The 26,531-nt window shown below is 31.7% G+C and overlaps 2 long non-coding RNA genes across 5 annotated transcripts in view; one reads left to right on the plus strand and one right to left on the minus strand.

Moving 5' to 3' along the window:
- Positions 1-11,826: 11,826 nt before the first annotated feature.
- On the plus strand, positions 11,827-25,723 carry LOC144374444 (uncharacterized). The gene is made up of 3 exons (XR_013433843.1): positions 11,827-11,992; positions 22,338-22,451; positions 24,990-25,723. It is a non-coding gene; the product is annotated as an uncharacterized LOC144374444 (long non-coding RNA).
- Positions 23,950-26,531, minus strand: part of LOC144374443 (uncharacterized) — a 65,610-nt gene continuing 63,028 nt past the window's right edge. For all 4 annotated transcript variants that reach the window (XR_013433842.1, XR_013433839.1, XR_013433840.1 and 1 more), the window contains exon 7: positions 23,950-25,361. This is a non-coding gene — a long non-coding RNA (uncharacterized LOC144374443). The remainder of the gene's footprint in view (positions 25,362-26,531) is intronic.

Consider the following 26,531-nt stretch of genomic DNA (forward strand, 5'->3'; position numbering starts at 1 on the left):
TCCTTTGCTCCACTGTTAAAATGAAAGCAACAGCAAACATATTTGCTTGCTAAGTTAAAATCCAAACATGATATTTTTCCTTATTTTAAAGTAATAATTATGTCATTAATTATTTTCACCTCTAAATTGTTATATGTGCTTTTCATTTTGGCCCCTTGCTATTTGAATAAGGTATATTGTTAATCTGATAAAAGGAATTATTGTTAATAACTCTTCCTATTTTTTTTGCCTTTCAAAAATGTTGGCTTTCTCCTTTAAACTTGTTTTCTAAAAGCTTGCCCATAACTGAATGTTCTTCTGATGTGACTAAAACAGAGCAAACACCTGCAACAAAGAAAAAAAAGAAAAAGGGAAAAACTCTGAATTTAATTTGTGCCTCTGCCTATAACAAGTAGTGTGACCCTGAATGCATTGATACTTGACCCTCAATTTTCTCACATTTTAATTGGTAATAAGAAGGCTTGCTGTATTATTTTGCTGCTTCTTTTTGCCTAGTTGGGCACTATAATATAAAAAGGGCAAACAGGGAACAAAGACAAAACATAGATTAATACCCTGACCAAGTCAGGCTGCAAAATTCTTTTAGCCTCCCAAGCTGCTGTTGGAGGAGTTTGGTGGTGAAAGATAAGAACTATCCCCAGAGAAAAGGATTTCTGAATAGTACAAGAGACTCTTCCATGTGAAATTCTTCCTGGAAAAGCCCCTCCACCCCCACATTGCTCCAAAAGAGAGTGGTTATATATTTCACCTGGTACAATCCATCAGGAGAGCTGCAGAAAGTAATTTACAGAAATGTTGTAGCAGTCATTTATTTATTGATTTTTTTTCAGAGTGTTGGCGGAAACCATTCAAATATTTAGGTAACTCAAACATCAGCTGTACTCCAGCCTTCCTGGGCCAGCTGTGTTTCAACCTCATGCTAACTGATGTACTGAACAGTTCTTTTCTGTCTTTTAGTTTTCCATGTATTCTAGAATTTTGTGGCTATTTTGTATGTGAGTTATAACTCAACAAAAATTTAAATAAAGTATAGCATCACTTTAAAATAAATATGAATGAGACACACACCTTTTCTTTTTCAAAGTTCCCTTTAGACCACAGGGACAAACAATCATGCCCTTCTGGCAAGCCAATCTTCCTATTATTTAATTACACTCTTGTTTTCTGGCAAGCTTTTAAAAAAACAAGTTTAAAAAAAGAAAGCCAACATTTTTGAAAGTCAAAAAAATAGGGAGCATTATTAACAATAATTCTTTTTATAAGATTAACAGTATACCTTATTCAAATAGTGAGGGGGCAAAATGAAAAGAAAATGTAACAATTTAGAGGTAAAAATAATTAAAAATTTAAAAATATTAAATTTTTCTTCCCTTTTCCTTAGGAAAATAAGGACCTTCTCTAAGCCCAGGTTCTTGACTCTTGTATTTATTTGGCAGAGGTATCATTTTCAAAAAACAATGTCACTACTGTTAAAGAAAATTAATTTGCCAGGTGTCAAGGACATAATTTTTTTCTCTAAATTATCACATACTAATTATTGAACATCTTGGTTTCCATCTGCCCTACATCTTCCTTAGCTTTTCTTGGAGGTTTATAAAGAGCAGCCTGTCATTTGTGCTCTGTCCTCCTTTCTGAACAGCTAACCACATCTACTAAAGCATGGTGTCCTTAGTGCTTCTCCTAGCTACACAGGGGTACATCTCTGTTGTGCATGGATAATTGCATGCTTTTAGAACTTTAGTCATAGTTTAAAAAGCAACTTTTTGAATACTTCACTTAGAGTGCACACTGTGAGAGCAATGTTTACTTATGATTCTCTCTGTTGGTTCTCTGGATCTTTTACTTGAGTGGAGTAAGTAATACATAAAAATAGTAGAATGTTGATATATATGTATATATCACTGCTAGTTTAGCCTCATATTTATCTCTAGGTAGGACCATCTGTGTTTTCATTTGAGGAAGATTTCTCCAAATATAATCTTGCTTGATATTGCTATTTTGGTCTTCCTTTTCTTATCTCTATGAAAGCTGTCTTATCCTACCACCCTTAATTTCACCTTGATAGAATATATTATTGGATGTTACTTTTTAAAAACTAAAATACAGTAAAATTTGCTTTTTGATATTAATTTCTATTTGATCTCATACATGCATACATTCTTGGAACCATTAGTACTGAGAGAATACAGTATACTTCCATTATCCCAAAGAATTTCCACAGGTTGCTCCTTTATATTGAGACCCTAAAACACTCCAAGCCCTTGCAATCATTGATCTTTGTTCTCTTCTATGGTATGCCTTTTCCAGAATAAATGGACTTATGTATTTTATAATCTTTTGAAGCTAGATTCTTTCCCTTGTTGTAATGTTTTTGAAGTTCATTTATGTGTGTATTGAGTGAATTAATAGGTTTTTTCCTTATTGTTGCTAACATACCATTGTGTGGATGTACCATAGCACATGCATTTATCCACTGAAAGATAGTTGAATTGTCTTCAATTTTTGTCCATTACGAGTAAAGCTTCTTGCTACACAAGTCTTTTTGTGAACAATGTTTTCATTTCTCTTAGATAAATACCTATGAAGTAGGATTACTGGGTTATATAGAATATCTATCCTTAATTTTATTTTTTTTAAATCACCAAACTTTTTCTAAGTGGTTGTACAGCTGCCCTTGCCTTCAAATTTTTTCCTTGATTTAGTACTTATATAATTTTCTTTTCTCTTATAAGAAAGGAAAATTGCAGCTATTTTCTAAATGTGTTTTTAGACAATTAATATATACGATGGGAAGACTTCCTCTTTATTTTAACATAGTAGAAGTTGTTTTATCTTGCATAATTAAAAAATACATTTGGTATATTTTTCTTCTGCTGACTCACTGTATAATCTCTTATTTGCTTTTTGATAACATTGTGAAGAAAAAACAATCATGTATTATATCCTATCATCCACCTTGTAGGTATGATAGATTGATTTGCTTCTTGTATTGTAGAATAAGATCTTGATACTGTCACTTCTACATTCAGAACATCTGGACATATAACATGAGTTATAAATTAGAAACCTATCAGTAATAAACCAATTTATGAATTAGAAGAAAACATAATATGAGAGTATATATGTATTATTTGCCTTTCTTAAAAACTTTCCTGAGTTTTAGGGATTGTTACAGTTGGTATCTTCTCTGGTGCTCTCTAATCCAATAAGGTCCTCCAATTAGAACAGGTATCAATGAATCTGAAGTCCTGATCTTACAAAAGGGGATGTTTTTAAACTGTCACATCAATGATCTACAATAGAAATGAAGGTATGCCCCCAAAAGAGCTGAAAATTTAGAATCTGTGTTGGTTTGAATATTGCTATGCTTGCATTTTGTACCTTAATTCAACTATTTCGAAACTTTAGGTAAGTTTTGCAAATTTTTTAAAAATTTTTTCTCCTGAACTCCTACATTTTGGATTGCACATAGCTGTGGCAGACTCCTAATTACTGATACTATTCTTTTTATTCAGGTATTAATAAAGTAGGCAAGGAGAATTTTTCTAACATCTTTCTTCTATGAGTAGCTCCAATGTAATTCTGGCACAGGCAATCTTCTAATCGGTACCTGGTTTATCTATCCTACACATCAAGATGCCAACTTCCCTCAGGTCAGGGATTTGCCTGAAAAATGCCCAATAGAATGTTCATCCAGGGCTATGTTAAGAGAAAGATTATAGGGTGGCTGACGGAATTCACAAAACATGATGAAAAGTGTATACCAATTACAAAAAATTCTCTAATTGTAATTACACATGAGGAGCTGTGTATTATCCTCATTACAAACACAGTGAATAGTTTCCAGGTATGTCTAAAGGAAAGTTTTATTTTTGGTGCAAAATCTATGCTGATTTGAATTTGGTATCTGCTTTATTGCTTTAGTTCTATGCCCTATGTTTTTCTTGTCCCTGATAGAACACTCTGGAAAAGCATTTTTCTAATTTTGGGATCCTTAGTCCTAACTACCCTCATTTTCGATCTATAATTGCCCACAATTTTACTATCAAGAATTTTCCCTGTTCATCATTGCAGTTTTGCTTAATTAATATATTCTGTAAAATGTGACCTCCTGATTACTTAACTCTTCATAGTTTGCTGTATTATTCAGCTATCAGAGGCATAGGGTAAGCCAGCAGCACCATTCTGAATCCTTCTTGTCCAATCTTGTCTCTAGAGGAAGCATGTACAGCTTTGTATTTTTTTTTTTTTTTTGCTGCTGTTACCTCAATATCAGGTAACATGCTTCCACACGATTTTTCATTTATTTGCTTTATATATGATATATTTCTTTTTTTAAAGGCAAAGATTTAGCTAGTTTACACTTATTTTCATCTTTATTTCTTTTTTTAAAGGCAAAGATTTAGCTAGTTTACACTTATTTTCATCTTTACACTTCCGTCCAACAAAACAAACACATATGATGTTCAATTCAGTTTTCCTATTAACCAAAACATCATCTTCAGAAATATGTCTCTATAGATGTAAAGCATCATCAATAAATTATTTTTAAATATGATGTCTCAAATGTTACATGAGCCATCATATAGTCATCTCTAGGGGAAAGTATGGTTCTATAATTCTATTAATATAATTCTATTAATAATTTCTCTCTGTGTATTTTAGTTACAAATGATGAAATGAAAGATCTAAATGTAGAGCAGCTTAAAGCACATTACAACAGCAAACATCCTCTGACTTGGGCAAGATTTATAGAATCCAGTGCTTCTGAATGGAAATACTAGTTCTGTTTCATAGGGTTGGATATGGAATTGAATATTTTCACATATAAAAAAAAATTATAAATGTGTGTAGTGGAGAGAATCCATAAAGTGTACATTGCCATAAAAATAGTTACTTTTATATTATTCTTTGCTTTCTGTACACCGTGTCTGAGAGTTTCATATGGGTTATCACCTACCTCATTGGATACTTACAACATCTCTGTAAGAAGATACGATTATCTGCATCTTACACATGGAGATGTGAAATAAAGAAAAGTTATTTATTCAAGTTGGCATTGCCAATGATTGAAGGAGGAAAATTTAAACATGGGCAGTAAAATTTCAGAGCAAATTTTCAGTCACCAGACACCAAACCAAACTATTGGGTAATAAAGTATGAAAGTCAGTTAGGATAATGAAAAAAGTTTACAATAGTTTGGGATTGGAACCTAAGTAGGATTCAAGTTGATATAGAAAGGAGAAATACAGGGACTGGCAAGTAGAGGTCAGTAGCACAAACCTTGGGTTGATATTTATGATATTAGTGCAATGAGTTCATCTCTTTCAAGATTTAGTTTGAGAGTTTTTCCAAAACTAGAATAGTGTTAATACCTAGTCAAGATAATGTTAATGATAGTAACACTTCAAAGTGAATTGAAGATAAATATTAAATGCTAAGTACAATTACTTTTAGAGATTTTTTGAAGAAATTGTGCAGAAAAATGAAAATATTGAAAAGAAACTTGTGAAATCAGAAAAATCATAAAATGTTGCTTACTGCATCTAATAGACATTTTTTTCATGTGCAGCAATAACTGCACAATAACATCTATGTTCTTATTCTATGACTATTTTATTTTTGTTTAAGTTGTTGTTATGTCTTCTTTTAAAATTAATTAATTAGTTAATTTTAATTAGGTATATATGACAGCAGATTGCATTTTGATTCATTGTACACAATTGCAGCACAATTTTTCACTTTTCTGGTTGAACACAACATAGCATCTCACCATATATGTAGTCATATATGTGCCTAGGGTAATGATATCAATCTCATTCCACCATCTTTCCTACCCCCATATCCCTTATTTGCCTCTCTGTTTTGAATGGGTTATTTAAGTGTTTAAGTTTAAATTCCATGAGCTGTCCATTTCCTTGGTAGAGTTAAATGCAAATTCATCACCAATCTCTTGTTTGATTTAGGAGAACAGATTTCATTCTGCATTGTAAATAAGGATACTTTGAATATGTAATAGGAATGCTAGTTCTCTATACCCAATCCTCATTCTAGACTTTAAGTTATTCATAGCCACTATTCCCATAACACTTAGAGTGATTATATCTATTGCCAACTTCTATAAATCATTAAGATCAAATCTAGCAATTCCCTGGCACCAAATCCCAACTTTCTACATAAAGCACAACTGGGGGAGGCTTAAATAGATTAAGGAAATGAAACTGGTAACACGGTCACTAGAAATTTAGTCTTTATTTACAAATGCTTTTCATTTCTTTCCTTACTGGTTCTTATTCACAAGACTTGGTTGTCAACAAAAAATTCTGTGTAAATTCCAAGAGTCCAAGTGTGATTTTACTGAGGAAAACTTATTCCACCCAACCTTTTCCCCACAGTTTTACATAATGAGGTAGCAGAGTCACTTCTCACTTAACAACACTGTGCAGTTATTACAGTTGATTCAGCAAGGCCTTACAGACTGGATTCATAAAACAAGAACTTATTGAATTCAAAAAGAGGAATGATGAAGATAAATTGAGAAATGTCTAAATGAAATTAAAAATTATTACTTTCTCAGAATTCAGAGAGTGGCTGGCAGTGGTACGCAATATCCAGTTAACAATGTTAGGAATAAAAGGTATGTATGTAACTGATAAAGATGGATGTCTTACTTTTGTGCATATAACTTGAGAAGTTTATAATAAATATTGTAATAATTGATCTTTCTTTATGATGTGCAAGTGTTAAATGACACTTGATTTATGATATCAACTTCCTGCCTTTGGCACTGATGGATGGTTCTCATGTTTCTTCTAATAAAAGAATGGTCAAGCCTTCAATTACAAATACCAAGGTGGTACACATAAACTAAATGGAGCTGGGAGCAGTCTCTACCACCACCTTCTAATATTAGCCCAGACTAAAACCATTTCTCCCATGCATGTTGACAACAGGAAGATATCACTGCTGATTAATGAGACTTGGATTACTCTGTCATAGCAAAAGAATGGGGCAGGGGAATTTAAACTCTTTTTTTTATAACAGCTACTTGGTTACCTAAATAAGTATAAAGAAGTTTCTGAAAGATTATTAATAGCTATATTGACATTCTGATTGAAAGTAATTTTTTAGGAGGCATGGGTATAATTTAGTAGAGATTCTTTTGGCTTTCAACCACAATTTCTAAGAAATATTTCAATTATTAATGTCACGATCTATATGCAATCATGGTATCTGTGTGAAATTTTTTCCTCAGCTCAGATCTGAGTTTTTTCAAAGATAAGAATTTGACAATTTGGAGCTGCATCATTATGGCTCTTTAGGCTAAAATAGTTAAACATAACCTAAATTGCTTAAGTAGATCAGGGTATGTTGGGGAATATTCTCTCATTTGTACCCAGAGCTATGATAAGGCAACATTTGATTTTATAGACCACATTTGAGACATAGGTTCTTGTAGTTAGTGAATTTTGTCTTTTGTTTTCTTTAAAATTCTAAAAGTATATTATTTTTTTAGTTTTGACCCTCATTTAAAAAATATATCTTTGTTCCGCCTCTGAAAGACTGATTTGTAGATTTCAAACCTCATGAAAAGATATTTCAATAGAAAAATAATTCAGAGTTTTGAAAACAGTAATTCAAACTAAGTTTCTGTGGGAAACACAATCCCTAAATTTTGTTGTTTTCCTGAACCCAATGCTATCTGTGGCAATTAATTTAAACAGCTACATATCCATAAAAATATTTTATCCTCTGTCTTCTACCTTATTAAGAAGTGTCCCCAATGTGAGAAGGTGTTACATAAATTTAAATTCAGTAATAAAGAGATATTTATTTATATTACCCTTGGAGTGCAGAGACTTAGGTTAGATAGAGCAGGGCTGTCACAAAGGAAACTTGCTTTTCTGCACTGTACGTATGTGTTTCACCATGTGTGGACATTTGTATTCTTTAAATAAAAACTCTTAAACGTGGTATCAAATTTCACAAAATAAACAAAACCAGGTAAACATGATTCAGAAACTGAACATCACCTAAGCTTCAGTATATGTTCTCCCTTTGGCCATTACCTCTTTAATGACTCCTCTGAATTAATATGGTAGATATGAACTTTATCTTTTTATCTCTTTTCTTTTTAAAAGAAATATGTAAGAGATAAGAACTAGTCAATATAGTTCTCTTCTAAATAACCATACAGTATGTGCTTTATTGTGTCTGGCTACTTGTACGCAGTTAACATATTTAGTTTTTTTTTTTTTGTATTTGATATTCCGTTGTAGGAATTTATTTATTTAATGGTTGATGGGGTTTGGGAGAAATTTCAAGTTGTTGTTGACTTTTTGTAAACATCGACACACATTACTGATGGGTGTATGTTAGGAGTGAATTCTGGAGACTGGGTGACATACACATGTTCAGGTTTTTTTAAATATATGTATATGTATTTTTAGTTGTCTATGAACTTTTATTTTATTTATTCATTTGTGGTGCTTAGAGTTGAACCCAGTGCTTGCAAAATACTAGGCAATCACTCTACCACTGAGCTACAACCCCAGTCCCCATATGTTCAGTTTTAATAAATACTTTCAGGCAGCTCTCCAAAGTGGTTGCACTTGCATAGACTAATAGCACAAGTGTATGAGATTTCTAATCTTAAATTCTCACAAATGACTAGCATTTTTATGTGTGTGTTTCGATTTTAGCCATTCTTGTGTTTTGTGTGTGTAATTGTATTTTTTTATTGTTTCAATTTGTATTTCTCTGCAATTTAATACTTTTTCATAGGCTTATTATCCATTAGTTGTTCTATTTAGTGGTCTCTTTTGAATGTTTATTTTTTCCTGTGTTGTCATTTTTAATTAATTTATTGTTTTTCATATATCCTGTATATAAAGTTTTTGTGAGATATATGCATTTCAAATATTTTTCTCCAGTCATTGCAGTGAGTAACCACGCTCTTAAATATTTTTAAGGCAAACAAATTATTAAATTTATTGTAATCCAAATGAGTAGAACATAATTGACAACATGTCTGCATCTCTCTCTCTCTCTCTCTCTCTCTCTCTCTCTCTCTCTCTCTCTCTCTACTGAAAACTACCTGTCAGAAGAATGGTTGAAATCAAAACTTTCTTGTAAACAAATTAGTGACCATATATCATAGCCTTCAAGCTTGTGGCATTCACTAGCAGGATGATAAACTCCTAGCCACAAAATGATTTTGAAGTAGAATATACCTGGTATTATGGTTTAGATGTGAGGTGTTCCCAAAAATTTCGTGTGTGAGACAATGCAAAAATCTTAGAGGTGAAATAATTGGGTTATGGAAATCTTAACCCAATTAATCAGAATCGTCTCTTGATAGGGATTAGCTGGGTGGTTACTGTAGGCAAGTTGAGTGTGGCTGAAGGATGTGAGTCATTGGGGGTGTGCTTTGGTGTATACATTTTGTCCATGGTGAGGAGACTCTAAAACCAAGGCAACAACTTTTATGTGAGTAATGTTACCACACATATTGAAGAGGAATAGGATATTTTATGAACTTCCTAAGACTTTTCCAAGAAAGTACATTATTTTAAAAATACTAATTTTCCTTGCAAGAACATTTACAAAGCTTCTATGTACCCTATATATTTTAAAAAATATATGTATATGCATATTTAAATATATTCATATCAGGTCTTACCCTAAATCATTACAAAGAGACAGAGCTATATCATTTTTTGCTTTATTTCATTTTAAAAATTAATAAAGAGGAGAGAAGATTTGAAAATCCTATTTGTTCTTCATAAAACATTATATACTCAGTCTCATATAATCTGACACATGACCTAAAATTTTAAATTTTTTAAAATAACTTTGCACAAATGTTATTTTAATAGGGGATATTTTGAAAAAAACTACTTTGCACATGTGTTATTTATGAGTATTATTTAAGCCTCACTTGTCTCAATTACCAAACTCATAATTGTGAATCATAAATCTATAATTCTATGAAGCCTTTTCTACCATTAATATGCAAAAATATTGCTAATATATTTTGCTGGTAATTGGATAAGATACAAAGCTGGGATGTAGAGAAAATTGAGAAATGAATGTTTGCCTTGACATATTTTATATTATTCCCACTTTACTATCAATTGGCTAAGTGGAGTTTTTCCAGGAGAAATAATAGACCATTATCAATGGCTTTGACTTTGATAGATTCCTAAACTGGGGAGTCTTTTTAATATTTTAAAGCCAAGCATATTTTTTATGTAAAAAGCACACAGATATCAGATTTAACATTTTGTTATATAATTAAATAAAAATACCACTTTTAAGTCTAGATGGAGTCCTCTATTTAATATGGAGGTTAAACACAAGAATATCTAAAGTCATTGTCAGTTTCTCAAAAAACAGTTTGATTTATATTTATTTTCCAAACACATACTTTGATGTAGGCCTAGACTTCTGATCCAGAAGCATGCAAGACATTATCTTATCCTGGGAGTTATTTTGGGTGGGAGCCAGTCTGCCTCTGTCATAAAGAAACCTATATATGATTCCTAAAGGATACTTTCGTGCAAAACTGCAATCAATGAGTCTACCACGGAGAGTTAACTGCAAAACATATCCTTTGACAATTCAATCTTTGAGTAGAATTGCTTACTACTAACAACCTGGATGCAGTAGATTGTGCACCCAAGAAATTTTTAGTTTCATATGAGCTGTTTGCTTAAGATAAACAGAAAAATTAGTTTATCCTTTAGAACTAAAATATTTATTTTGGTACTTCTTTTTTTGCTTGCCATTGTAATGTTGAAAATAATATATCTTTATATTTATTCTAAATTCAATTTCCTTCTTGCTTCTTTCCTACCACCACCTGAATTTGATAGGTGCAGAGTTTTAATTCATTGTAAATTATGTTTATAATTTTGGAGGTTATGCTTTAATTTGTATTTCTCAATTCATCATCTTGATGCTGACTTACAGATCATGAGTAAATGAACAGAGGTCTGTAGTTTGTCCCAACTCCTTCCCTTCATTCTTCCTTCCTTTTTTCCACTTCTGACAGTTCTTCCCTTGCTTTTATGGGGTCATAGTATTAGTCATATGCATTCTACTCTCTAAATCAGGTGTTCCATGGTTTTTAAACAAGATGAATTTAAGAAGTAAAAAAAAAAAAGAAAATATCCTCTAAAATTTATGGTTATATTATTAAAATTCACTGCAGATTTTTCATTCTACCACTAGAATATATCCTTGCTATCAATATTTTTTAATTTATACTTACTGACAAAGTAAATCCCTTATCTTTTTAGACCAACAGGAGTAAAACAAATTCCTTAATGTTTGAGGATCCAATGCTAGCTAAAACAGAGTTTCATCCATAATTTTCATACATAAAATTTACTTTGGTGATTAAGTTCTAAATATAACAAATAAAGGCTTAGCAATATGTCTTTCAAAGAATTTATTAGTAGCTGGAAATGAATCACCCATTAAGATTTCCATTTACTCTTTATGGGAGTAAAAGACACTTTCACAGTAATCATTGTTTTCAGAAATACTAACTTAAAAGGAGCAAAAAAAGGGTCTAGTATTTGTGAATAGATGTGTGTATGTATATTTCAATCTTTTCAGACTGCTATAAGAAAAATACCACAGACCATGTGACTTTGACAGCAAAACCTATTTCTCATAATTCTGGAGGCTTGAATCGAGGCATTGGGTGAAGGCTCACTTCCTGGTTCATACTGATATATATATATATGCATTCATATACATACACTCATATATATTATATATATATATATACATACAAACATATAGGCACCTAATATAGGCACCTACCTGTCACACACACACACACACACACACACACACACACACACACGCATATATATGACTCACACAGCTTACATATTTACATTTGGTCTCTTGTTTTCTAGATATGTGACCTTGGACGATTAACATCTCTGAACCACAAAGATCCTATCTCAAAAATGGGGTTAGTAATCATTCTGACTATTTAAACGGTGGGAAAAAATTGAAAAAAACACTAAGGGGAGGTTTTTTTTTTTTTTTTTTTTTTTGGATACCAGAGTTTGAAATCAGGGATGCTTGATTTTGAGCCACATTCTGGGTCCTAATTTGCATTTTATTTAGAGACAAGGTGTCATTGAATTGCTTAGCACCTCACTTCTGCTGAAGCTGGCTTTGAACTCATAATCCTCCTGCCTCAGTCTCCTGAGCCACTGGGATTACAGGTGTGTGCCACTGCCCTGGCTATAGGGAGTGTTTAAAATACACAATATTGTTATTATCATCTGTTTTAATGGACATTCAACTACTACTAAAACTAACTTTATACTAACAGAAAGATTCAACCATGTTATAATGGTGACTGTATTAGCAATTCATCTTTCCCTTAACAATTGTAATCTAGAAATATAGGTCAATTTAATTAACATTAAATTTGATGTTAATAAACATTAATTGGTGTACTTTATTTTTTTACTATTACTATACACAAACGCAGTTATACTTTTAACAAGCTTCCCTCTCCTTTTTTCTTCTTCTTTTTTTTTAAGTTTAACTTCTTCTCCTGGCAGAGTATTTGTTTCAAAAATCATGCAAACACAAAAGATTATTTTTTAAAGTAATGTTGATATTGATTTAGATTTGTGGTCTGCTTACCAACTTGGTAACAATGTTATTAAACTTGTGACTCAAATTTCTCATATACCAATTTTGATGATATGCATCTACCTTATAGAATTGGTAGGAGTCAATGAAATAATGCATGCAATAAACTTTCACTTTACACATATTATACACATAATAAATGGTAGTTTTTAAACTCATAGTTTTAAATTAACAACTATAGTTCCTAAATTACTATAAAATGCTTGTTTAAATTAGAAAAACAAATATATATATATATATATATATACACACACACATACACACACACATACTGTTTGGAGTGTTATAAGAGTTTTAGTCTAGCAAGGCAAGTATGGCTCTTGCCTGAAGAGAAAGATATTAAACATTAATAATATGCAACACTCTCAATTGAATCATGTTACGTTCTCCATGTCAACATGTTCTATCTTTAATTAACTGCATAAAGGTTACATTAAATGAATCAGAAGGAAGATTATACAGAGCACACTTCAGACTTTGCAGAGTTTTATCCAACCATAATCTTTGCAATAGTGATATTCTGAAGTGTCAGATGAATTGAAGGAGGTGTAAAAGCATAGACATTTAATGAGTGCTTTATCAGTGCTCTATCAATTTATATCTAAACTTCAATAAAATAAATCATTTCAGTGTGGTTTACCTCTCAGCACATTGACGTGTGCCATGATGGTTTATTATTTATGTATGTGTGTGTGTGTGGTGGTGGGGGGTGTCTACTATATTATAAAAGAATAATATCATTGGATCAAATTTTAAAAGTAGGATTGCTAATTGTATCAAAAATTTATTCAAATTTATAAAATATTACAATGATACTGTACATTTGATATAAACAGAGACAAATAATCAAGATAAGGATATGATCTTACCCTCTTTATACTTACATATGCTATGGTCTGAATGTTGGATTCCCTGAATTGCTAATATGATAGCATTAGGTCATGAGGACTCTAACCTCGTGAATGGGATGACTATCCTTACCAGAGAGACCCCAGAGAGCTAGCTCTTTCCCCATGTGAGTATGCAGTGGGAAGGCATGTCAATGAGGAAGCAAGTCTTCATCAGGCAAGCCTGGTGCCTTAGCCTGGACTTCTGTATTTCTAGAACTGTGAGAAACAAATTTCTGTTGTTTATAAGTCACACAGTCTAATGCACTCTGTTATGGTAGCCCAAACAAACTAATATGCCCATAATTACTTTTATAATAGTAATGAAATACTTATCTAAATTACAGTTTATTATATTAAAGAAAATAAATCTCATTAACAAATTCAATATACCCAAAATGTGTGAACAGATAATGAGAATCAGATTTATTTACTTGCCTATTTTCTTATTTATGCACAAATTCTTCCAGAAGGAATTACGTTGTTAAAGGTTATCATTTAATTGATATATAAATAAGAAATAAAATTTCACATACACATCACAAAACTTTTGATAGAATGATTTAAAAAAAAATCTTTATTTTTTAGTGTAGTTGGACATAATACCTTTATTTATTTATTTCTATGTGGTGTTGAGGATCAAATCCAGGGCCTCACATGTGCTAGGTGAGAACTGCTGAGCCATACCCCCAGCTGTTGATGGAATATTAATTGAAAATTTTCTCATGTGTTATACAGTAATACTTGAAATAAAAATTTTAGGACTCATCATTGGACTTAAAGTTATTAAGAAGTAAAACCCAGGCAGTTACAATTCTAAGTGAATTACATTGGAAATGCTGTGGTATCTAGTTGTAAATACCCTGAATACAAAGTAGAAAGCTTTGTTCCCAGAACAATGTGGACCTCATTGGACTAGCAGTATTTTGAAAGTCAGAACCTGTGACATCAGACAATGGTTGCTACTTTTCCAAGGACGTAGATAAAAAGCAGTATTAAAATTATCCAACTCTTATCTACCTCTTAGAACACTTTAATTGGCTACTCCACACCATCCTCCATTAAAGATGATGCACCATTATTGGAGGTTCACTCTAGAATCATCCTGTAAGTAGTGGAGTACCCACTAGGATCCTATCCCTCACTTTTTCTCTTTCCACTCAATTCCTATGTTTTAGGTGTTGTCATTTAAATCCCATGGTTCTAGATATCATTTTACATGGTAGTAAATCTCAAATCAACATCTTTGGTAACTATTTTCCAACTAAGTACAAACCATCATCATCTGTCAGCTGAGACTCTTTAAGTTTCCTCTACAAACTACTCTCCTCAAATCAACTAGACTGACTTTGTCAAAAGGTATAAGTAACTACTGATTTCTTGCTTAAAAGACCTGTCAGTCAATCCTGCTGCAAGAACAATACAATCCATCTCAGATCAAAAATAATTTAAAAAGATATTTCCTATCCATCCACCTGGACACACACACACTCATACATAAGAGTTATTAAGCATGTTTAAATGTTTTCTAAATTGTACATAACTTTTTTTGTGTTAATCGTGGTGGTAGTACTAATGATGATGAAGATTCTGATGAAACAATGCCCTGACAAGACCTTTTGTCCTGGGAATACCAGTAGGTAATTCCAACTAACAATGTGACACATAGTTTCTATCCAGAACTAAGATCATATATTTGCCCTACATTGGGCTCAATTCTCTCAGTGATAATGTGGTTAAAAACTACTGATTTTATTAAACACTGTGTAAAAGATTTATAAATGCTACTACATATGGATTTCTTAGCAATGTATAGAGTGCACCAGATGATTTTAGAAACTTTGCTTAAATAGGCAGAACTGATATTCATTTCCTCTTTTCTACTCTTTTTATTTATTTATTTATTTATTTTTCTTTTTTTAATTAGTTGCTCATGACAATACAATGATCTTGACATATCATACATTTGAATCAAATGTTACAGGATCTGATTTAGGTTACTTACAGAGGTATTCTATCTCTAACTTAGTTAACTTTTCTGTTTTCATGTATTTTAGTTAATTTCACAATTTTGTGGGTTAACTTTTCTGTTTTCATGTATTTTAGTTAATTTCACAATTTTGTGTACTCTTAGACATTCTTAGAAAGTAAACACATATGTGCTTATATAATACATATGTATGTACACACAAACATGCAGATACATGTAGATACTAATAATTTTCTCATTGAAATTTTTGTAAAAACATTTTAAAAGACTTAAAGAGATACAGCATACATATAAAATATTGAGTTTTAGTACTGTAGGTTTTGTAAGTGCTGAAATTAATAAAGCTGAGCTTAGCTGAGATCAAGTTTGAAGGTTCAAATTCCATTATTCTCAATCTTGTTTTATTTGTCTTCCTGAAGATCTCAATAGCTTTAGTCATAAGCAGATTTTTTCCTCTCATAAAGGTCAGCTTCTACTACTGAAATTCTGATTCAGCACAATAATTAGACTCCTGTTACTAGGCAGATGAAATTTTCAGAAGATCCTTCCCATATACATAGTCCACTTAATATCAACATTTTCTTCATTAGAATATTACCAACTTTTCTCACTTCCACTGAATTGAGCTCAATATGTGTAATATTGCATAATTTGATGGCAATTTTGTTCAAAAATTGTAGTCTTAAAATATTTAAAAGAATAAGTGTGGTTCAATCACTTAAGAAATAAAATATTTCAATTCCATTGAAATATTCTCTAAATAGTAATCATTTTGCTTAATTCAGTATTCTTACAGTTTGGTAAGAACTTACATTATGCTTTATTTCTAAAATATACTTTATATCTATTTTATTAAAATCCATTCAAATGTTTTATTGTCTATATTGTTTTCCAAATTGCTAATTTTTCTTCAATGTCATTTTGAGAATAATACACCTTGACTATCTTACTAATGATCATCCATCTCACACATATTGAATAAATTCTACATATATGTGTGTATATACATATAAATATACACACACTTATGTATGAACCTTTTTACTTTATGAAAATATAAAGGTAAATATAAATTACCTTTAAATATAAAAATTTAAAGGTTGCTGCTAAATTTTCTTTATTATAAGTGATTCTATGAGCATATGGCCTTGTACAGCTGCCTCTTTAGAGAAAAACTGTTGGGTTTTGAAAAAATATATATATATATATATACACACACATACATATTAAGTTTATCTAGATATCATAAAGTTACTCTTCAAATTGGTTGTATTCATTTAAATTCCCAATAACAGGACACAGAAATATTTTTGCTCCATATCCTTGTCAAAACATGTTATTGTCAGACTTAAACGTTCCCAATCTCTTAGTGTGAAATGGTTTCTTATAGTAGTTTTAACTTGCAATCCTCATATTACTGTTGAGATTAAATATTTTTACACACAAATCACGTTTCCTCTTCCTTCAATTTTCTGTAGCTGTATTTTGTTCATATTATTGGATTACTTTCATTTCTCTCCCTCTCTGCTTCCTTCTCCACTTTCATCATTCTTTCTTCCTTCCTCCCCTCCCTCCCTCCCTCCCCCTCTCTCTTCCTTCCTTCCTTCCTTTGTAAATCAACTACATAACTAAGCATGCCAATTTAGTTGAAATGACATTCGAAGCCAACCTCTCTCAGGGAAGTAAGCAGTGTGTTGATTTACATTCTAGTATAAACTTCTAATCCAACTGCTGATCAACAACAATCAGCTAATTGGCTATTTCAAGAAACATTTTCTATTACATAGTATTAACAGAATTAATTTGGTAACAGCTTTCCCTTACTTTTCTTAAAAGGCTTATTTAGTTTGTACTTATCAATTTCTTGAATGTTTTGACAATTAAAATTAAATTATTTTTGGGGGATAGATTTGAAAGTTCTGATGAAACATTTTCTACTTGTTATATGATATTTTTTTTCTTCAGTTACTATTAGAAGAAATTTTCCAAGTCATACAAATTTTACATTCATCCATATAGGGAAAGTCATTGTATTTTCATATCACTTGAAATCTCTTCTATATCCTTAATATGAATGACAAATTTCATGTCTACAGATTGGGTAGGGGATGCCGGTATAGCTAGTGAAACTTTATGTCAGTGTGCATATGGGAGGATGTTTTTCCTATATTTTTACATTTATTTTTGCCCAGAATCACACATTTCTCTTATTTTTTGCATTGAAATTAATGTATTATTGCCTTGAAGATCTTTCTTCCTTATAACTCATTTTTATCCTTTAGTATTTGTTTTCCTTTTGAAAGACATGCTTGAGATTTTTCTCAGATTTGAATATTACCTCTCTGCGAATGTTTATATGCTGCTTTTTTCTATAATAATACTTTGACCATGTACAAAATTATAGGTTTTCAATTATTGTTTTTCTCATAGGTTGAAAGGTATTATTTATTCTTTCTTGAAAATGACTTTTCAAAACTCTGGTGTTAGTCCTGGTCATCTTTTATTTCTTTCTGTCACTGTTTAAAATCTCCCTGGCATCTTTTGTGTTTTATAGTTTTAATTCTATGTGTCAAGGGATGAGTTTTTCTCTTTGTCATGTGACATCGTTTGGAAGATTTGTGAATCTCCCCAAATAGAGTTATTTTAATTATTAGTGATCTACTTACACATTTAAACTGTGACTATTCCATATCATTTATCTTACTTTGGTGTTTTTAATGAGAATATTTTCAGGACATATAATGTGTTTTATTGCTAGATACTAAAGTTTCATGAATTAAATTAAAAACTGGAAATTATTTTGTTTATAAAACATGTGTGAAATGGTGATATAACAGAAATATTTAAGGAAATATATTATTTGAAAACTAAAACAAGAGAAATGTTTAAGAGTTTCACCACAGGTAGATGAGAAATCAAACACATATAACTTTTCCAAGAAGATACTATCTTTAGTCATGCATTTAAAAGCTCAGAAAGAAAATCTGGCAAAGGAAACTCATCTTCATTTTGTGAGCAACAAATAGAAACACATTTGCCTCTATCTACTGAAAAGAAGGAAAAATATTAACCACTGAATGTAATATGGACAAAGCCTTATCTTTAATTATTCAAAATTAAATGTTCACCTTTCATGTGAAAGAAAAGAAGGGTATATCTCTACAGATTGTTGAAGAAACTTTATTTGGTGTTTTAATCAGCTATTTGTTGCAATGTAGAGAAGGAAAGGTTTATTTTGACTCAGGGTTTCAGAGGTCTCAATCCATGGTTTTCTGAGTTCATAACTCTGGGTTGAAGGTAAGGTAGAAAATCATGGCAGAAGGGTAAGAAGGGGATATGGCAATCAGGAAGCAGAGAGAGAAGTCTACTCACTAGGGACAAAATATAATTCACAAAGGCAGGCTCCAGTGACCTACCTCCTCCAGCCACACTTTTCCTTCTAGAGTTACCACCCACTTAATCCATATTGGTGGATTAATTCACTGATTAAGCCACATCTCTTATAATCTAATACTTTAGCCTCTGAATGTTCTTGTGTTGTTTCATACATGAGTATTTTGGAGGACACTGCATATCTAAACCATAACATCTGGGAAGCAAACAAGGTAATTGGAATAAGGAAAAAAACAAAAACACTTTCATTGTGCAAATTCTGTAATTAATACTTAATTCTGTAGAGATGACCTTAAGCATTTTGTCTATTGTTAATTACTATAAAAATAAAAACATTTAAACATATTTTAATTATTTTTTTTCCTAACAAAAAGTGCCTGTTTCTTTCTTAACTTGAAAATTACCTTTTTGGTGGTATTTAAGGAACATTATGACATTATAGATTTCCTGTGCTGAGGCATCATGCTGATTCATACAAGTAGAGAGAAAGTATCACACTATGATGTGCCAGCCTCTGAGACTGAGGAGACATATTTTCTTAACAAGCCACACCGAGGAATTTTCTTCAGTGTAAAATCTCTTTTATTTTTTTTTCCAATATGATTCTTCTAAAATACATATATTTCAAACACCTCACTGAAAAAAATTTTTACTGGGTGTTAAAGGAAATGATCTGGATTAAAATACACATATCTGATCAGTACATTCTGGAAAACTGATGTCATCACATGTGAATAATTTTAAAAATACCTAAAAACTTTAATTTTAAAACTGATACATTTTCAGAAAATTATTAAATATTATGTTGAATTGTTGCAATTGAGTTAATCAGGATTTTGTAAGTATTTTGTATTAAAATTTAATATTATTTAAGGATAAAAAAATTAAGTGTACCATTTGAATTTGAATAGTAGAATTAAGAAACTAAGAATAATTAAGGAGAAAGGCAAGGGAATGGAACAGTATGAGAAACACAATCTATCTCTCATCACTAATCATTACTGAAAAACTGTCAACAGAAAATGTCTAAATGTCTTCATTATCCAAGAAACATAAATCATGAAGTAGTAGTATAAGCCTGATATTGGGGACATGAGGGAAACACAAAAAGATTTGAGAAATGAACAAGTAAATGTGGTTGCCACTAAGAAAAACTGTGATTGAAGCAGCTACCAGATGGATCCTTCTCATTAAATCTTCTATATGCCTAGGTTTTTCTTTCCTTTATTTGAAAACCATGTTTATGCATCACTATGGAAAATCATCAATAGAGTTTTATCAAGTTGAATATATCTATCATAGGGTCCTACTCAGTATACAAGATAGTTCTGTGAACTGAGGTTTTTTAAAAAGAAAATGCTGTAGGAATTTGTACACCAAACTAATACCTTTGTTAGTTTTCAGTATCAACCTGAAGAAAGATATGTTCATGTTTCTCGTCTTGGGTCAGGGGGTTATTATTTCTGTACTAACATACATGCTATATAAAGAGCTATGAATCTTTTCAGGAACATTCTTGATCTGGTTATTTATGTCTATCCTGTCTATTAGAAGCAGGCATGAAATTTTTTTCATTCAATGTAGCAGTCTACATGGAACAACAAAATGAATGTATTCTTTAACTCATAACTTCTATATCCAAATATAATAATCATAACACAAGCACATATGTATTTTGTATTCACACGTTTTTCTATTCATTTTCATATTTAATTACATAGCAGAATATAGAATTCAAGCAGAATATAGAATTTCTCTAAAGTCACACAATTAGCATATTGAACAGACTACCGTTGTCTTATTTATTTATCTATTGTGATTTTCTTCTAGATCTCCAATGACATTTTTAATCTCATGTATTTGAGAAGCCTTAATTGTCACTTCTAGATAATATTGCAAAATGTTTTTTCTCTTTTTGGGGGTGTTATTTAATTAATAAATTAATTACTATGTTAATAAATTAGGCAAGTATGTTGATATTTCCAGTTATTGATTATTATGTAACAAACTATTCCAAAGTTAAGTAGCTTAAAACAACCACCATTTTATTATGACCCATCAAGAATTAGGGGGAGAGTTCAGCTGGGTAATTGTTCGGCTTCTAATGTCATTACTCTATAACACTCAATTAGCTAAGAGTTGTCTGCAGCATCCAATATGACTTCACCCACACAATGTGTATAGCTGTAAGGCTAGACTCAGCTCACACTGTTGACCTACCTGCAGCTTCTTCACTATATGATCTCAGGGTTTCAGAGTTTCTTAAGTAGCTGCTGGCTTCATATAGTTGTTGGCATTATAAGAGGTTTTGGTGAAAGCTAAGAGCCCTTTCTTCTTTGAAAATCCTAGACCAATTCACCCTATTCCACTTGCCAAGCTAATTAATTAATCCAGCTTGTTTAAAGGGGAAATGAATTTTTCCTGCACTCTCAATGAAAGGAGTAGCAAAAGATTTGCCAATATCTTTAATCTATTATGATAATTTGGCAAAATGATGCTTCATATCAGTATTCTCTATTGCTCCTAAATTTTTGAATTTTAATATACAAAACTCAGAGTATGTGCTCCTTCATCATTCCACACCTTTGTTTTCAGATTTTCAAATTATAGCCCTGTCAAAATCATGTGCTTATTAAATTTGAAAATGTATGGCTGTGAATGTGTATTTCACACTTTTATTTTTATTCTGACATACTAAACATTTTCCTACAGAAAGTTTAAGAATTGATCTTGAACAAAATTTATAAATTGGTATAAACAAAATAAAAATCTGTGAAAGATGCTGAGAGATTGAACATTTTCTATTGGAGTGTATGAAAACTTTAGCCCCCAAGCACTCCCCTCTTGTCCATCTGAAAATCCCAAATGGGCCAATAAACAGTAGCTAAGCTGAGACTCCAGGCTTGCTTTCCCTGCATTCCATCCCCTACAAACATCTGTTTCCTCCTCTAACATTTTTAATAGTGAACAGCACTGAGCTAGGTACTTGTCTATGCATGTATGATGTAATATTTACAATTCTTATTTACTAATTTAATATCAAATCTAGGCATTAATTTAGTAATCCAATGAAGTAAGTGAGATACAATTTAAACAAAGAAATAATAATAAAGAATCTTATATTTACATTCTTCCCAAATTCTCAGATTTTGTAACAAAGGACTAGAGAATAGAAATATTGAAAAATGGCAGATTATAACCATTTCGTGAAATAGAACATTATTTTGACTCTAACGTAAAATATTATTTATATTAGCTATCAATGGCTGTATGCCATTATTCAAAATTTAATTGCTAAAAATATTACACACATATTATTTCATAGATTTTGTGGATCCAAAATATGGATGTGACTTAGGTGGATCCTTCTTTTACAGGCTGCAATGCAAGAGTTGAGCTGAAGCATCATCTCAGGCTTGAATATGGGTTGGCTCCCCTTCCAACTCTCTCAGTGACTGTTGATCAGGTTCATGTCTCACAGGCTGAGTAAGGTAATTCGTTCCTTGGTGGCTATTGATGCTGCTAGCCATGTGGACTCCTCATAGGACAGGCCAAAACACAGCAGCTGGCTTCATCAGAATGAGCAAAAGAAGCTCCAAGACATTAGGACACTTTTTTAAAAATGATTATCTATTATTACAGGTAGTACCACACCATTTTTAAAAATTTTGTTTGTTTGATTCTTTGTTTGGTATGCAGGAGCACTTAACCACTGAGCCGCATCCCCAGCCCTTTTTATTTTTTATTTTGAGACAGGGTTTCAATAAGTTGCTTGGAACCTTGATAAATTGCTGAGGATGGCTTTAAACTCATCATCTCCTGCCTTAGCCTCCCAAGTTGCTGGGACTACATCACTTTTGCAGTATTTAATTCCTGAGAAGCAAATCATTAGGTCCACTCCATACTCAAAAGATTACCAAAGAGTACTAATACCCTATGCAGGGATAACTGGAAGTCATTTAAGAAGCTGTCAAGGATAATTATGAGCATATTTAAAACTTTTAATTAATTTACACTTCTCTAAGATAAATATATTGTCAGTTTTTGTAAGTGTAAGCTTATTTCTTGTCAACTGACATATTTGAATTATGATGTGTCTTTATTTCAGTGGATAAGTGTAAGAGTATAAATCTTTGGTTTGAGTTCTTTTATTTATTTATTTTATCTTTGCTTTTTCTTAGCCTCAAAATACCAAAGCTCAATGAATCATCCCATCTTCATTGTGTTCAGCTCATAAATATTACAAAATATTTATACCTAGAAAAATCACAAAGTATTTATACTTAGAAAATGTTTTTTTTTATATATTCTTTCAAAATCATGTACAATGGAAGTATAACCCTTGTATACATCTAGCCAAATGCAAAGCACATATTTTAGTTTCATTAAGTGTTATTTAGGGCCGGAGCACAAAATCTATAAACATGGTTCCAGAGTAAGATACACACGGCATATGGTGTCTTAAGTAAGTTGAAGCACATAAAAGGAAAATCTTATAATTGTTACACTTAGTAAAATTAGCACAAGCAAAGTTAAATAAAAAGTTTGAAATTTTTTAGTAGTAATATGAAATAAATATTATTTATCTATAATAAATGATATTTCTATTATTATAATGATACTTCTGTTATTATTATTTCATTGATTCCGTAAAATTTATAAAAAAATAGAATATTATGTAACATTGGAATAGAAATTCTCTTGTTATATAGTTGATGATTATTACCAAAACAGGATTGACATAGGTGACAATGTTAGTTGAATATTAAATGACATTATGTTTTCTACCTTTCTCCTTTAACTTTAAAAAAATTTGATATTCATCTTTAATGACCACGTAGAAGATATTAGGATATATAGATCCTGAAAAAAATTTAATTTGAATGTTTTGTTTGTACTTATGTATAATTAATTCTTTTATTTATATAGAATTCAAGTACTTTATAGAAAGCTAAACATTTTTATAAAAAGCATTTGTATTTTTTTCACTTTTCCTTCTTTGAGATCATTTTATTCATTCTTGGCTTTCAGGGTATTTCCACCTTTTCTGGGCAGTAATCTGTCTTTACTTTCATTATATTATGGGGGAGAAAAGATGCTCTTCAAAGGATAGGATCACCAATAAAACTGTTTATGACAATTTGGAATGGAAAGATTATGTGAAGAAAAATAAAAATGTCAAAGGTCTGCATGTCAATGAATTAACTGGTGGGCACATGGTCATAAGATTTCTAACAATGATGGATGATGTTATACTGAAAAGATAAACATGGAAAATTAGTCTGTTTTTACAATAAGCAGGTCTTTACTTCCTTAGTAATTCTGGTCCTTTATTATCATTTTATAAGGGTGAATGTTAAAATATTTTGTTAATGTACTACTCTTAGAATCTATTTCCAGATTAACAACAACAACAAAAGCCTAATGCAAATGAAAACATTGGATTACTATAAAACCCATTATGTATTTTATCTACAGTTAAATAGACTTATTTGTATAAATACCTGTTTAATTTCATCAACTTATAATTAATAACTTTGAAGTCTGTTTAATTTTTGTAAATATGTAGATAGTATAGGTAATACTATTTTCCTGCCATGCTAATACAGTGTTATAACTCTGATTTCTATGACTTTTGTTGCTCCCACAGTTCCAACTAGTAGGAAATCCCAAACCTCCATCTTCACACAACTTCCCCCCATCCATTAATTTAGTTCCTTCTGTGGGTTGAATGTTTGTGTTTTCCCACATTCATGTAATGAAGTTCTAAATTTGACTATTTGACAAATCTGCTATTTGACAATGTTTGGAGGGGCTTTACTTTTTTTTTAATTTCAAGTACAGGATGTTTTATTATGAACATTTCCAAAATACAAGTTTTAAAAAATTCCATTATTAGTATGTACATGCTTGCTCCAGTAACCAATATTTTTAAAAATATTTAATACTCCTGCTTTGCCAGAGAGTGAAGCATTGTTCACCCTTTCTATGATTCTGTAAACTAAGATGCTTCTTCCTCCTGTCCCCAGGACTGTCAGAGTTGGAGAGGAAAGGCTACAGTTTCATTCACTTCCCACAGCAGGTTACCACAAATGTTTGCAAATTCTTTTAGAGGAAGATAATAAAAGATGGCATATCAGAAGGTCTTACCCCTTTTCAAAGAAATCTGCAATATCTCTCACCCCACATGCACTTCCACAATGTGATTTTGTCACCTACTTTCTGCTGCTTTCCCAAGAAATGAAGTCTTTTTAATCTCCTTGAATCCTGGTGATCTACAACTACACAGACCTCTAGAATATGGCAGAAAAGAAGTTGTGTCCATTCTGGGTTCAGCCATCAACTGGCCTAGCAGCTTCTGTATCCTTCCATTTGGATCACTTAGTCTTGACTTGTTCCATCTGAGAAACCAAACAACGTGCTATGAGATTTACAAGCCAAGAGGAGAGACCACATGCAGGCATACTGATTGACCAACAACCACTACTGCCAGCCACAAGAGGCTGCCATCTTGGATGACCAGGACAGTCTAGTCTTCAGATGACTGCAACCCCAGCCACCATCTAACTGCAATGACATGAGCTATCCCCCAGAGTGTCATTTGTTTTTAATCAATACAATTTAAAAAAAAATCCTCGTTGTGTGATGTGGCTCAAGCTGTACCATGCTTGCCTGGCATGCGCTGGGTTCCATCCTCAGCACCACACAAAAATAAAGATGTTGTGTTCACCAAAAACTAAACAAATAAATATTAAAAAATTCCTTTTCTCTCTCTCTCTCTTTAAAAAAAAATCTGACTTAGTCCTATTATGATGTTTCACAGATGGTAAAATGGATTCGCAAAGAAGAGTGGGAATTTTGAATTGTTCCTTCATGGACACAGTCACCCATGTGGTGGCCAGGTCTGATATTATTATATATACATGACAAATTGGAATAGGGGTATCTAGTTATCTATTACTGTAAAAAATTTTCTCTAATTTCAGTGGATTAAAACAACTATTTATCATCTTTTACCATATTTCTGTGGGTTGAGTGGATTTATTTAACCTTTAATTAAGTTTTAGTGAGGTCAAAAGGTGAGTTCTGATCCAGTGGGATCAGTGTATTTATAATAAGAGCCTCCAAAATTCCCTCTCTTTGTCTGTCTCTCTATCTCCTCTCTCTCCTCTCTCCCTCCTGCCTGCTTCTACTATGTGATGATAGAGGCAAAAAATGGTTATCCAAAGTCAGGAAGAAAACCACCATGAAAAGCTGAGTTGGCTGGCAAAGTGATCTTGGAATTCTCAGTGAGAAAATGAATTTTTGTTGTTTAAGTCCCACAGTCTGTGGTATGCTGTTATGGCAGCCTGAGCTGAGTACAGCAGCCACCATTTCACTCAGTCCACAAGGTGCCCTCAACTTTCTAACAGGAGAACCAAGAACTACACCTGGAAATAAATTCCTTTTATATTTCCTTCTTTGTTCCTTGATGAAGGATGGGCTGCTTTTCCAATGCTGTCAGAAGGAACTGTTTTAGTTGTTTTTTTTTTTTTCATTCTTGAGACCAAAAGACCTGACAAGAACAATTA

Source organism: Ictidomys tridecemlineatus, unplaced genomic scaffold (genome assembly GCF_052094955.1).
Source record: "Ictidomys tridecemlineatus isolate mIctTri1 unplaced genomic scaffold, mIctTri1.hap1 Scaffold_70, whole genome shotgun sequence".
Lineage (NCBI taxonomy): Eukaryota > Metazoa > Chordata > Mammalia > Rodentia > Sciuridae > Ictidomys > Ictidomys tridecemlineatus.